Source organism: Lycorma delicatula, chromosome 9 (assembly GCF_047948215.1).
Source record: "Lycorma delicatula isolate Av1 chromosome 9, ASM4794821v1, whole genome shotgun sequence".
Lineage (NCBI taxonomy): Eukaryota > Metazoa > Arthropoda > Insecta > Hemiptera > Fulgoridae > Lycorma > Lycorma delicatula.
In genome coordinates this window covers 72,950,237-72,965,863 of record NC_134463.1, presented here as the reverse complement: position 1 = coordinate 72,965,863, position 15,627 = coordinate 72,950,237, and the positions used below count along the sequence as shown (strand labels likewise).

Genomic DNA, 15,627 nt, shown 5'->3' with positions numbered 1-15,627 from the left:
AGGTCGTGAAATTTTTCAGCAACAACTCGAGACGTGTGCGCAGGGGCATTAACGTGATAAAAGAAGGTTTTTTTTTGGGCCAGATTCTGACGTTTAGCCTGAACAGCACACTTCAATCGATCATTAATGAACCATAATACTCCCTGGTGATGGTCCTACCTTTATTCAGGTAGTTTCACCTACTCCAACCCACTGTTTGGTCTTAAGGGTATAATATTTTCATGTTCCATCTACTGTTTGTAAACATTTTGTATTGTTACAAACTGTTATGAAAATCAGCGGGATCGCGTTTAAATAAGACATCCTTGAGAAGTGTTTAGTCTTACTCTTTAATTAAAATAGTTTTATCCTGATATAACATTTAAAACTAGGTAGTTTCTGCTGTAAATTCCGATTCCATTATTTAGTTTTTTAGTCATTATCTTACTATAATTTGAATATCATTTTTCAAAATAAAATGGAACACCAGCCCTCAGTGAACGTAATTAAACTTTTTGATTTGCATGTACTACTATTTTATGGGTAGGCCTACTATTGTATAATTTTCAACTTCATATAAGCGCTTCTTTAATTCGTGTCATGTTTAGCATTTTGGAAAATACATAACATATTTTTTGCAGAAAGTGATCAGATATTAATTAAAAAAGGTTTCAGTGAACCAATTAAATTAAACATATATATATATATAAAACAATTAGACAAAATAATTATAAAATAATAAGGCAAATATTAATAAACTGTCCTCAGTTTATTTATTATTTTTAGAAGGAAAAACTTACAATTAAACATAACTTTTAAATCGCTTTAATTTCACCCAGTCATAGAAAATGCGAAGAAACCAAGTAATGTAAAAATTACAAAAAAATTAACATATCGTAAACTTGATAATTTATTAGCATTTTGAATTATTATTCTATCGTATGTGAAGGAATACTCGTAAAAGATAAAGCTTCGTTAATAAAAACAACAGATTTAAGAAGAGCTATAGTAATACACAAGCTAATTGACATACACCAAAAAACTGTCTTGACCATATTTTACCATATATCAGTATTTTAAAAAATATATATAACAACAGAATATAATTTCCGTTCATAAATTAATCCAAGCCGCCTGATTGTTTAACTGTTCACACTACATTGAAATCTAATTTCTTATTAGATATAGAAAACGGAGTTTCCCATATTTTATGTGGACCCAGCTCGAATGTTAAGCTAAGTGTGTTTAAGTTATATCGGTGTACCACAAATTAAACTTTGTAACTGAATACAAGGACAATAAAAAATAAACACGATCAGTTCATCGTTAAAACACATTTTTTAATTTGCAGAAAATCATAAATGACTTAACGCCAACTAACTCCTTGTAGAGGTATAAACCGCAGACTATTGAACAGATTCATTTTAGACTAGTCAACGCGTACCTGAAGACCGCATAGTAAAAATCAACACTTTAAGAAATAGAAGACATCAGTGGATATAACCGCACAAAATAATGGATTCCATTACAAGTTAAATAATAATAAAAAAATAAAATTTATACAAATTTCAATACTACGAGATTTTCAAAACAAATCATTTTATACATAACACCAACATGATATTTTACCTACGGGCTGGTTACTGTGGAGAAGCGAAGGTTATTGTGTTATGCTTGTGAAGTTCATTATCAGTGGGAATATTCCCTCTCCACGTTTCAGCATACAAGTGGCAGTAATTTTACAAGTTAAGTTAGCGTTCTTATGGTGGTAATACACTATTATTCCACAGTTGACTCACTTATTAACTAAAAAGGCTGATGGCCGAAGGCCATCATTTGGTATTTATAAAATTTTCTTTGTAATCAATATTTTTTTTCGGATTCTAAACGGTAAAATTTGTAGATGGAAATTATTTTTAACTTCTTACACACTTAAGTGAATGCGCAATCGTATGCGGTAAAAATATATATTTATAAACGTTGTTTCTTTTTTTGTTTCTTTGGATTCATCAACTATTTTCTGAAATAAGTTATTTCCTTAAAAATATCATATATTTTATATAATTTTCAATTTCTTTGAACCAGTTTGAAAAAGTTAAATATTTGTTTTGTTAATCTAGGTTCATCGAATTTCTATAAATGACCTTAAAATTTGAATTTTATTCCTCATTGCACGGGTTATATTTTTTTAATTTTGGTATATTTCTTTTGATTTTCGTAATTTAAAAGTAAATCTTTGAGTTTCGAGCCGTGAATTAAAAAAAAAAAATGTTTGTGTAACTATTATTATAGTTTTCTCAAAAATATTTTAGGCTTTCCCCACTATATAAAACTACGGTTCTATAGTGTCTTGATGTTTCTTGTTAAGATGATAAGCCGATTACACTTCTTGTGTTTTGATTTTTATTCCTTTTTTTCTTAAATATTTGGAGTAATTATTTCATAAATATTAAAATTTTTGACTCTTGATTGATACTTCTTTTAAAATTTTCATTGTTTGGATTCTACTATGAAAGTTTTAGAACATTTTTCTAATTCTTGAATTTAAATTTTTGCCTCTCTAATGACTTGTCTTGCTAAATGACCAGATCCTCAGTAAATGATAAAACCTTTACAATTAAAGAGTTAGATTTTGTACCCATTTTTATATTTTCTTTTGATAAGAATTTTAATTTTCCTATTCCACTCTCAAATTATTTTTTTCCAGTGCGTAATTATAGTATTTATAACTAAAGTGAAAAAAATCATAATTTAAAAACTTGAAAGTTTTTTGTACTTGTTAAAAAAGATGGTAACATCGCTGTAGGAAATTTTCCGAGACGCGGCTTTTTTCTGATGCAAGGTTATACACACAACTTAGTTTAAAATACGTCATTGTTGCACTAGCGCTCCTTGTGGTGACGGGGGATACTATTGACGCAGTATACCCACTTAGCCAGTAGTTTAGAGCATCGTTTTTTTTTTTTTTGTTTAGGGGAGAGGTGCGATTTTGCTAACCTTTTTTGCAATTATTATTTTTTAATTGTTAACAAATTTGCCTAAGTAAAATAAGAACTTAATTAGGCGAAATCTCGAGATATTGAGGGTAACCTAGCTCTAAAACTTCACACCCTTGACCATTTAGGTTAAAAATTTAATTGCATCAATGTCCCGTATACAAAAGTAATCTGACTAAGTTTGGTGAAAATCGGTCTCGTCATTTTGGATATATAAGGTGATTTAGAGTGCGGCACCGAACAAACACACGTACATACGAACGTCCGGAAGATTACCATCCGGCCTTTTATCTTTTTTTTTGGTTCCTAAGGTGTAAAAACGTTAAGATCCGGTGAAAACCGCATACGCCCAAATTGGACCGATTGCAATACTTTCTTTTTCTTCTATAGCGTTATTATATCGTTTGACGGGAAAGTAAAAAAATTCAAAAAAATAAACTTGATTACTTTGACATATCTCTTCGGGTGTCTATTTCATGAAAGATAATTATATTTTTAACAAATTTCTATCAAGAATAATGAAAATAATTAACAACAAAAAAAATCGTAGACAAAGCATTTTATCAAAAATATATTAAAAAAAAAATATGTACACATAAATAATTTTTATTATCATAGAAGAGAAAGGAAGAATCTATGCTTTATCTTGCGTAAAGAATTTATCTGACGACAGGAAAGTCCTGTAGCTATGTGAATGAGTAGCCTATTTACAAACTCTCCATCTAAAAATAATATTTTTAAATAATAAAAAATATCCTCGTAAAACATCAACAGATTCTCTGCATAATGTTTTATTACAGCAGCACTAATTCGCTTTCAACGTTTCAACAATTTTTTTTTTTTTAATAATCTAGCTATGAAACATTTTAGCTAGCACAATATATTATTTTTAAATTCTATACAGTTTTTTCTTGTTATCCTTAATATGAATTTGGTTTTGCCGCATTTCATTTTACGCATTTCAGAGCTTATATTTCATCATCAAAAGATTTTATTAAAAAGCGTTGAATATTAAAGTTAAACAAATACCGTATAAAATAGATAATGAGTCACATTTTTTCGTACCTTAATTCAAATGAATACTGATGATTTCATTTTAACTTTTTCCAATTAATATTTTGATTATATGGAACTTAGCGTTACGAAAGTATTGATTTACGTACAGAATTTTGTTAAATAGGGTGGAATAACAATTATCCCATTCTAGCAAGTTATTTATTGCAAATTTATCATTTTTTATTTTTTATTTCATTTTATAAATTTCGACTTCATTTACTCCAGTCATGAACTATATTAATCACATAAAACCGCACTTTTATTTTGATCATTTATTAGTAAAGCTTAAAAAAAAAAATAATACAAAACATATTTATTTTGTTCCTACTTAATATTCCTGAAGTTATATATATTTTTTTAACGTGTGGAGGAGCTTGTAGAACCCTTCTTCATAACACGTTTGAGAACGTTTCACGAACAAATTTTGAACGAACACCTCTAATTCACTGTCGCTGTGGAATCGATATCCTCCCGGTGCCTTCTTCAATGATCCAAAGAAAAAAATTGCAGGGGATAAATCATGATTGCGTGAGAGATGTTCTAAGATTTCCGAGTAGATTTCGTCAAGTTCATCCCGAGTACTACCGGTGTTGTGAGGTTTGGCGTTTTCGTGTAAAAAATCACATCTCTGATCTGCTGCAGGTGAATTTTGTTCCTATAAGCGGCTTTCACATAATTTCGTTCGCGAAGTTAATTCTACGAATAATACGCTTTTTTAGCCCTAAAAGGAGGCGAGAGGACTTTTTCAGCTGAAGTATGCGTTTTTGGCTTTACAGGGCAAAGCTCTTCACTCCTACCCCATTCCATAATTTCGGATTTACCCTTGGAAATGTATGTGTTGAACTTATCAATAATCATAGTAGTTGACGGGGTGTGCCTACCCATTTTAGTAATATATGACAAGTGAGCGGTGCGACACGGAAGCCGGTGATGTGTGGCAACGCGCTTAATCCGCTTACGCTGTTAGGTAAGTTCTAGGAGCTATTAAAAATACTGGTCGCTAAACTATTCCGAGGCTCAATTTCCGTTTGTGTACGGACATTCGGTCTTATGCTTTAGGGCGATCGAATGGTGAGGTGGCGGGAGAAATGCCAGTCAAACCAATTTTACTATTCATCACATGTAACTATCCACGCAAAAAATTATTTTCCCCTCTTCACACGTGATTCAGAAACTTTAAAATAATTCCCTATCTGGCCTCTAATTTATTTTGAGTGAAAACTCTTGGAACCCATCTCGCATAGATTTCACAGAACAAAACATGTTTTGTGATACTGGAGTGGTTGCTTCCATGAGTTATACCCTGTTTTGAAGTAATTTCATCAATCGTAAGGTAATTTCATCAATTGATAGTCTTCAATGAGATTATGGATTGATGGAATGTTGTCATGCATCACATTTGTCCTTGAACGCCTATTGACAACTGTGGTAAAATCGAATGGTAAAAATCGAAAATGAATTTTAAAGAATTAAAATTAAAACAGGAAATGCCTACCCGATGGAACTCACTCCTGCACATGTTTAATAGATTATTAGAAACAAAAGAACCACTAATTTCAACTATCGCTTTGGTGAATCCTATTCTAAATAATATTTCATTTGATGAGTAGACAGTGCAAATTGAGTTGCTGAAATGTGCAAATTATTGAACATTTTTGAGAATTGTTGAATCAAGTTCTCAAAAAACTGTCACTATTTAAAAATCTGTTTTTGGCGTGAGTGACGTCAAGACATGTACTTAAGATTAAATCTTCTACTCAAACTTCTGAAATCGTTAAAGTATGTAACAAGATGTTAGACCAACTGCAACATAGATTTAAGGATGTTGAAAATAATAATATTTTGCTCGGAAACATGCTGTAAGGTCCTCGCTTTAAAGATGAAGCATCTTACCAAAATGCTTACACAAAACTTTCACAGAAAGTTCGAAGTATTCAAATCGAACAAGGCGATAGGTTTAAAACCGAACAAGAAATTATTGAACCCTCCATTTCAGCATGGAAAGATTTTGATAAAAAAGTAACGCCAATTTTAACTAATTCAAACCCAACAGTAGCAGAAATTTTAGAGCTAGATAAATATATAAATAAACCACTTATCTCAAGAACACAAAATCCTCTCTCTTGGTGGAAAGAAAGGCGGTTAATTTATCCGAGATTATTTTAAATAATGCATACTAGACTTTGCATTCCTGCAACCTCTGTTCCCTATGAACGAATTTTTTCAAAAGCGGGTCAGTTAATCACAGAAAGGCGAAATAGACTTAAATCAAAGAATTTCGAAAAAATTATATTTCTATATGTATATATGTAAAATATTATCAAGTTTATTTGAATGGTATTAACTAATTTATTTTGCTTAATTTTTATTATTTTTCATTATCTTTTTGTGATAATAGAACCAACAATTTTTAAAAATAAAATCTTTGTGTGTATCTGTATAAGTAACTGTGCGCGTATAAGTAAAAACATCAAAGTAAATTTAAAATAACATCGATGTGATAAAAAAACAAAAACAAAGACGGAATCAATGGCTCGCTCAAAAATAAGGTACGGTACAAGCTATATTATTTTAAATGATTCATTTTGTCATTTATAGCTTTAGAGAAATGAGTTTAAGATAAATTTTGTAGTTATAAATACTTTTACCCCCCGGGTTGGTCTAGTGGTAAACGCGTTTACGCAAATCAGCTGATTTCGAAGTCGAGAATTCTAAGGTTCAAGTCCTAGTTAAGGCAGATACTTTTATACAGATTTGAATACTAAATCGTGGATACCGGTGATCTTTGGTGGTTGGGTTTCAATTAACCACACATCTCAGGAATGGTTGACCTGAGACTGTACATGACTACACTTCATTTACACTCATACATATTACCTTATTCACCTTCTGAAGTAATTCCTGACGGTGCTTCCGAAGGTTAACAAGAAAAAAAAGATATACTTTTAAGAACTGAAAAAAAAAAATTATTTGGCTCTCATTTCGCTGTAGTTGATAAACAGAAAATGTTTTATGGGGCTTACAGATAAAATTTAATGGTTTAAGATTGACTCAGTTAAATAGCACAGGTAAAGAAAATATTTTATAATCGGAAGTAATAAATTTACCGAATGTTCAATAAACATTAGTGATGGTAATACAATAAGTTATACGTCACGTGTGGAAAACAATAAACAAATAAATAAATAAAACGCAAGCTAGATTTGGTATGGTAGGAGGATCCCCCACTACAAGCTATGCTTAAGAAAGATTGCTATGAATCGAATCGTAATTGAGAAAGATTTGGTTTCCCGTCGCCTATCAATTTCATTGTTAAGAATCGTAAAAAGAATCGGTTTCTCCTGCAAACCGATTTTCGATTCTTTCGTTCAGTATAAAGAATCGAATCGAAGGAACGACTGGTTCACGATTCTTCCCATTACTATTGACAAACTGTAAACACAAACACACGAATCACCACGCTATCACGTCTAAGTCGTGAGCTACACTGAATGGAAATGAGCGAGAGCGCCAGTTTTGGCGAATCTGCGCTGTGCTCCCTCCCCGCCAACTTGTATTTATTTTATTTGTGGTATTAATATTTTTTTGTAATATATCAGGGCTGTCCAGAAAGTAACTTACGTTTTTAAATAAAAAACCATACAAATAAATTTTTTGTAAAATTTACTATAATCTTTGAAAGGGATAATCTTAAACTATTCTTCTGCTAGTCGACATTTAAATTGAGGCACTTATCATAAAGATGCTTTTCATAGCTTTTTAATTCCTTCTCTGTAGAAATCTGGCGCCTTAAACTTTTGGCACTCATCTTGCACAAAACTTGTGATAACCAACCTTCCCCGATCACGCAGTAAACCTTGAAATTCCAAAAATAAAATAATAAAAACTTTCCTATTTTTTTCTGTGTGTTCTGTTTCTATGTTTCAGATATCACACCCACGACAGCCGCCACAGCCAACACAACACTAGTTTCTTCACCACGGCCACGCGGTCCCCCCAAACCCTTCCCGGACACACATGTGTCTGGAAGATTAATTATTTGATGTGTTTGAGTAATCCGCTCTTACTTCTTCGACAAAAGGCGATCGCCGCTCCCAAAACGCGATCGCGAATCATGCTTTACCTAAATTGTAAGTTCCCCTTTTTCCTTTCCTTTCAAGACCGAAGAAGAGGGAACGAGCCCAGCAGCCACCAACAGCATAGAAGAACGAAGAAAGAAGAAACCTGCACTTTCCCCCGTTCAGCCCTTCCGGGCCACGGGAACAACAAGGTTATGGGCATGTAATTTCGATTACTGCCTAGTCTCGGAAAATGTAGGCCAAAGAAGAACGAAGAGGTCACCTGAAGAAGAAAAAGAAGAAAGAAGACCCACTACGCGACCCGCCGTCACGGACTGGAGTCCGGAAAAAGAGCCCAGCAGAGAAGCAGCGTGAAGGGCAGCCACCGAAGAAGTAGATCTTCTCCTTATCCGTACCTTAAAATATCTTAATACTTACAATTAATTAAACCAGCAATTGCGACTCCCTCCGGAAAAGGGGGCGCATTGCACCCTACAAAAACTAGGGCCCCGTTGTGGCGTATTCCTGCTAGCCTATGAAGCACTAGCACCGAAAGGACTTCAACGGACGGTCTGAAGGGGAATTACGTCGGGGGCACAGGTTTTAAAAGCCTAGTCTCCCGCGGTCGGACCCAGAAATGGGTTTGAGAACGCTGGTCCAAACGGATATGGAATGCTAATCATAAATCCATCCATAAAATATAACAAAACTTGAAACCTAGACCCGTCATTAAAATAAACCCTTAAAAACGCCCGATTACGGAATCATACAGCAGCAAGGGACACTGTCCAGGCTCTGCGATTCGAAGGGAGAATTTGTGAAACTCCCGCCACTTTTCCATTCCATTTCTAAACCATGAAATTTTGGGGAATGAAGCGAGTTCCGTAATCGTAATGCGGTGATTTTCACGAATTTTATCGTTGATTTTCATCGTCAGTTCATCAGTCAAATGGTTAGGCCGACCACTGCGGTTCTCATCATGAACATTTTCACGGCCATTTTTAAATTGAATTCATCACTACCTCAATCCACCTTCACTCATTATTCCATCTCCGTACACCGCACAAAGTTGCCGATAAATTTCAATTGGTTTGAGGTTTTTTGCCAGTAAAAACCTAACTGCTGGAACGCACCTCACATCTTGCTGATTTTCTGTTGAAGCGCACATTTCAATAACTCGCAGCGAATAAAGTAAAAAAATCACAGTCCACACGCTACGACAACCTGATGCGTACTGAGTGTAGAAACGTTTTGACGTCAAGATGGCGGCTCTATCCTCATCCTTCTCCATGCTAGGCACAAACGTAAGTTACTTTCTGGACCGTCCTCGTATATTCGAAATATAATGTTCTGTAAGTTTTCATACATAGGAAAAATTAACTTTTTTTTTTTTTTTATTATTTTTTAACTATTTATATACATTCTATGTATGGATACTTATGGAACTTCTTGTATAATTGAATAATTAATGGAACTGGATGTTTCTACATAAAAAGTAAATATTTATATGGCATGACCGATTAAAAAAAACAAAATTTAAATAAAAAATTTAATTTTAATGTTATGGATGTTTATTATAAACTATAAAAAAATTTAGTTTCGACTAAATTTAATTATTTTATTTATTTTTATGTTATATATAAAATAATATAGTATAACGAACAATCTTTGTCGAAACTCGGTAACCTAGTAGTAATTGTTGGGGTGCAGGTACAATGGTATGCTACTACTGAAACGTTATACTGCATCATAGCGTGCAGATAATCCTACCAACTGCTATTTAAACTGTTTCAACTACAATATATTCTGAAAAGTTTTGTTTTATTTCTTCCCATTTGGTTTAATATTATTGGATGTTACGTGGGGTTTTTTTCTTTAGATTTAGTTCTAGTTTTCGTGAGACTGAGCACGAAGCATAACAATTTATCGATTAAAACACTATTTCTACTTTAAAAACTAGATTTAAGAGAAGGTGATTTTACGGACTTTTGATTTACCGATCTAATTTATTTGTGTACGTATGTATGCATTTTTTTTTCAAATATTATAATATTTTATAACTTAAAAATAAAGTTTTATTTATATTAAACGAAGTCATAAAACAACTTCAATTTGACTGATTTCATTTCACCGTTTTCGATCAAATTTTGTTTTTAAATACAAAATATTCTCTTGCTTTTCTGGGATCAGATATTATTCTAAAATAGAAGTTGTAAAAATTATGGTTTCATTTTATACCAAAAAAATTAATTTCTTGTAAAAATAAAAGAAAAATTTAAGGTATATTTAATTAGTAAAAAATACGAATGGTATTTTTGTTAAGTTTTCTTATGTTACATTAAACGATCAAATTTATAATAAAAATAAAAAATTCAAAAATGTATATTCAATACCATAAAAAGTTGTTAATTTTCATAAGATATGAATTGGCATCCAAATATTTGTCTTCATGAATATTTAATTCCACCACTAGAGGACAACTTATGAAAAAGTAAATAAATTTTAATGTTTTAGAAAGATGACTTTCAGATTTATTTCAATAATTTTTAGCATTTGTATGTAAATTCTGTTTAAGATCGTATCACTTTTCCGATCCTATTCGTCTGTTTCGTTTCAAATTAAAGTTGAACTTATAATTATATTTAATTTTAATAGACTTTATTTACTTCAATTTTCTCAAAATTAAATTCTCTACAAAGATTACTGGAGATTTTAATTTATTTGTAAATTAACAAAGTTACTTTATTCCAAACCTAAGAAAGTGTATTTTCCGACAAAACGTTTTCATCTTGTACACCGTTTTTTTTAAAACCTAATTGAAATAGAGGTCTGGGACCATTTTTATTCAATTTCTTAGATCAAACTCATAAGGAAACACTAAATTTACCCCTCGATTTGTACCCGAAGCGATTTTAGTACGGTTTAATTTCACAGAGGGAGCACAAAGAAGAGCTAAATGTTTCGTGAGCTAAAACTCACTTACAAAGCGTTTTCTGGCCTATGTTTTAATGAAAACTTTTCTTATTTTTGGCTAAAGAATCATTTCCCCCAGAGATTTCCGTGCAATACGAATCACTCTCTATAACAAAGCTCTGATTCTTGGGTATTATTTAATCATTAGACTTCGTTTTTTACGCGACTGCCCAAAAAGGAGTGAAATGTTTTTAGCGTGAATGTTTGTATGCATATTCGTGAATGTTTCACCATAGTAGCTCAACAGCCGAACCGATTTAAATGTATGACTCTACGTTGGAATCCTTACATTAAGGGGAGTGTCATAGGCTACATAAATATGTATGTATGTTTAATTGTCACTGGAAGACCAAAAACAAAATCATATATATACGTTTGAAATGGATAATCGATAGTATTCTCAGTATCGATTTATGTTTATCGAAAACAGTTGTGTTTTAAGATCTGCTACGATATTGAATGAATGAATCACTGTAGTAAAATTTATTTTATTATTATTATTATTACTGTTGTTATTTGTTGTTTATAAACATTTAAGAATAATGTTATGATTTTTTGATGGACAGTATGTTCGATCATTTAAGCACGTTCTTTTTACTGCTAAATATTAAGTAATAATCATTTTCTTTTATTAATAAATAATAATAATAAATAAATAAAAGTAATCAGTAAAAATTAATTAACAACTGCTCGCATCTAGCGGGAGAAGGTCGTGACACAATTCTACCACTGTTTGGTATAAATGATGATTTTAATTAATCCACATTTTATTTATTATAACAACCTTTTACGTAACAGCAAAATTGTGTATAAAACAATAACATTCTTCAGATTTGCTTGTTTAATCAACTGTTAAATAAACGAAATATCGGATCTGAAACGTCAATTAAATTCATTTACAAATGGCCAACCTCACCGGCGACCCGGACAAGGTAAGACATGCGCTGTACAAAAAATAAAAAGTCGTCAGCCATCAGCCCATAACTTTCATTTTACGTAGCGGCGAAGTGCAAACTCACCTTATCTGAAGTACAAATACTTTACTTTTGAGAAGTTTCAAAACGATGCAAAATATTTAGTAAATAATAGGATAATTGAAAATTAAAAGAAAATAATAAATTAGAAGAAAAATAAAGTAAATAATAAAAATAATTTTAATTTCAGAGCAGAAATCATTAAAACGTAATATTTAAATATAAATAATAAAATCCATTTCAGTTACATTTTTTGACGTTAGATAACGGGGAAATATAAATTAACTATTCTAATGGCCAGGATGAACACCATAACCTACCGGGTTGGTCTAGTGGTGAACTCGTCTTCCCAAATCAGCTGATTTGGAAATCGAGAGTTCCAGCGTTCAAGTCCTAGTAAAGTCAGTTATTTTTACACGGATTTGAATACTAGATCGTGGATACCGGTGTTCTTTGGTGGTTGGGCTTCAATCAACCACACATCTCAGGAATGGTCGAACTGAGACTGTACAAGACTACACTTCATTTACACTCATACATATAATCCTCATTCATCCTCTGAAGTATTATCTGAAAGGTAGTTACCGGAGGCTAAACAGGAAAAAGAAAAAAGGATGAACACTATGCGCATTACTTCATCTGTAATAATATTTAAAAGCAAAAATTTATTCTTTTTGTAAATTTTTTTTTAATATTACTATTCGCCTCTTTATTCCATAAAATAAAAATAAATTGTAAACGTGCATGAGCAAAAAATATAAACACGAAAATTAGTACAGATTATTGCCTAATAAATTTCTGTACAAAAACTTGGAATCCTTAATTGATACTATGAAAAAGAAGCGAATTTCTTTCTATGCACACTTGTTAAGATTACCGCAGGATAGGATTACTAAGAGAATTATCGATCGATTTTGGTCTTTAAAAAATCCGCCATTATGAATTAAAGAAATTAAAGAAGACATGCAAGAATTAAATTAAATTTGACTTACGAAGATATACTTAATAAATCCGAAAAATTAAAATTTGTTATTAAAGATCCGAATACCAACTTTAAAGTAAGAACTTTTAATTAACAAAAATGGTTTATTCAGAAGAGGATCGTAAAGCAAGATCATTAAGAATGACTAAATATTGGGAGAAAGTGAAAGCTAAGAACTTAAAGGCCAAAAGATCGGCAGAAAAGACTTGAATTATTCGACTAAAGTGGTCCTTTGCAGCATTAAAAGTAAAAAAAAATAAATAATAAATTGTTTGAAGCAGTATTTTTTAAAAATAATAATAAATTTAATATTTTTATAAAATAATGTGGGAATAACCTACTAAAAAATAATCTTTTGTAAATAACTAAATATTCTTTGTAAAATGCAAAAAAATATTCTAATAGGTTTTCAAGAAATATTTTTAATCCATACGATACTAACGTCCAGTGTTTTTTCCAAAAATTTATAATTTTTTTGCGATTAATTGATATATTTTCAGAACGAAAAAAATTATAATTTAACGTAAATTTAAAATCATTCTAATTTCACACAGTTATAGAAAATGCGATGAAACTAGATAATTTATCAGTTTAAAAAAATAACTAAACATTTCCTCATAATGTTGATATACTGTTTGACTGAATAAAAAAATTCGATAAAATAAATCTAATATTAACAATTATTAAAATCCACCTTACCAGCACATTGAAATATCCTCTAGATCTTTCAGCTTATTGAAAGCTATCATCAGGAGTTAAAGTATTAAATCGAAGTAAAAAATTAAAAATCATAACCTAAAAATCCTGTAAACACTCATGGTTGTTCGGTCTAAACAATACACTGAATGTAAATATATGTACTCTGGTGGACTAAAATGAAATCAAACGGAACCATGTTATCAAGGAGATAGTGAGATTAAATTATTATTTTTTTGTATTTAGTATATTTTTAAATAATATATCATCTTTAAACATTTTTTGATCATTAATTAAATTTTTATTATTACAGTAAATATGATATTTTTGTAAATTAGAAATATTATAATATTATAAGAAATACCTAAGATTTGCATGAAATTATTATGGTTAATAATAATAGTTGCAACTATTAGATTAAAAATTAATCTAATAAAGTGAAATCATAGTTTAATGTAAATGAAATTAATTTATTAATAGACGAGAATAATATTATAAGTTTACAAAGGTCATCTGTTTTATTAAACTTTGTTCCTATTTAACTTACTTGTTTAATCATTAGTATTATTTAAATATACTATAAAATTACTATTATATTACGTAACAGAATTAGTTTATATCAAGGAATTTTTTTATGACGATAAATAATTAAATATTTCAACCGAAAAATCCTTTATTTAATTTGTTAAAAAAAATTAAATTCATAATGAATCATTTTTCACTGCGCTTTTAAACCGAATGACTAATACTGTAGTCATTAGTTAGAATATTGTGATGTGTCATTGATGGCTACGTAAGCTAGACTTTACATGTTAGAATATGTTGTGAAAGTTTCGTAATGTACGAAATATTAAATTCTCATTTGGAGCCAAAATCGGCTTATCCCGGTTTTGAATCCAAATGAAAATTGAAAGGTTCATTTACTTAATACAGAGTGGTGCAGAGAAACGGGTAATTTTGAATTTGATGTTGGCAGCCCTGTAGGTCTACCATAAGTGGTAGAAAGACGTTAAACTATAGAACAGTAATGGATATTTAATTGTGATAAAGCATTGGAATGGGATAAAACGTGCGGTTACTGTAAGGGCGTTTTAGCGACATGGTGACAGTGTGACAGCTGCACAAAAAGTGTTCTGGCGACATTATGAGATCCCACCCCGCGGTCAAAAACCTTCTTCCCGTGCATTCAAAACTTGGGTTCAGAACTTTGAAGAGAGTAGTTCGGCTTTGCAAAAAAGCTGTAGCGATAAGGAGTTCTCGTCGTTTGGTGCGAAAAATTGAATCATCATTGGTGCTCGGACGTGGGATCGTGCAAGTGGGATACTCCATAACCTAAACTTCCATCCTTACAAAATTCAAACTGTCCAAGAACTGAAACCTAACGATTGTATATTACGTCTGCAATTTTGGGAAAAACTAAAATCAATGAGAATGCTAATTTTATTGAAAATCTTTGGACGTCAGATGAAGCCTATTTTAAGTTTAGTGAAAACTTGAATAAGTAGAAATTCCATTACTGGGCTCAAACAAACCCTGCTCACCTTGACCAGCATTCCGTTATACAATGCTAAGAATACTGTATAGTGTGCAGTTTCGTATCGCAGGGCGATAATCCCTTACTTCTTTGAAGATGAAAGAGCTCTGCTGTCACTGTAACGTCTCAACGATATGTCGACATGCTAGAGACATTCTTTGCTCCTAGGCTCCATTTTCTTCCAAATCTTGGCTTTCAGCAAACAGGACGGAGCCACCTCCCGACCGTCTATGGCAGCAGTGAGTCGTTTACTTGGGAATCGCGTAATTTCAAGGACTGCTAACATCGCTTGACCGCCCCGGTCTCCAGACCTTTCAGTCAGCGACTTCTTTTTATGGGGACATCTGAAGAACGTTGCGTACCAGACAAGACTAAGAAA

The 15,627-nt window shown here is 31.5% G+C and overlaps 1 protein-coding gene across 2 annotated transcripts in view; it reads right to left on the bottom strand.

The window, feature by feature from the left end:
• Positions 1 to 15,627, bottom strand: part of LOC142329972 (lactosylceramide 4-alpha-galactosyltransferase-like) — a 280,005-nt gene that overhangs the window by 134,898 nt on the left and 129,480 nt on the right. Inside the window, exon 1 of one of the 2 annotated variants that reach the window (XM_075374958.1) lies at positions 13,718 to 13,832. The exons of the other annotated variant lie outside the window; for it this stretch is intronic. The gene's annotated coding sequence lies outside the window, so the exon portion shown is untranslated. Of the gene's footprint in view, positions 1 to 13,717; positions 13,833 to 15,627 lie in introns of those variants that run through there. 2 annotated transcript variants of the gene reach the window in all.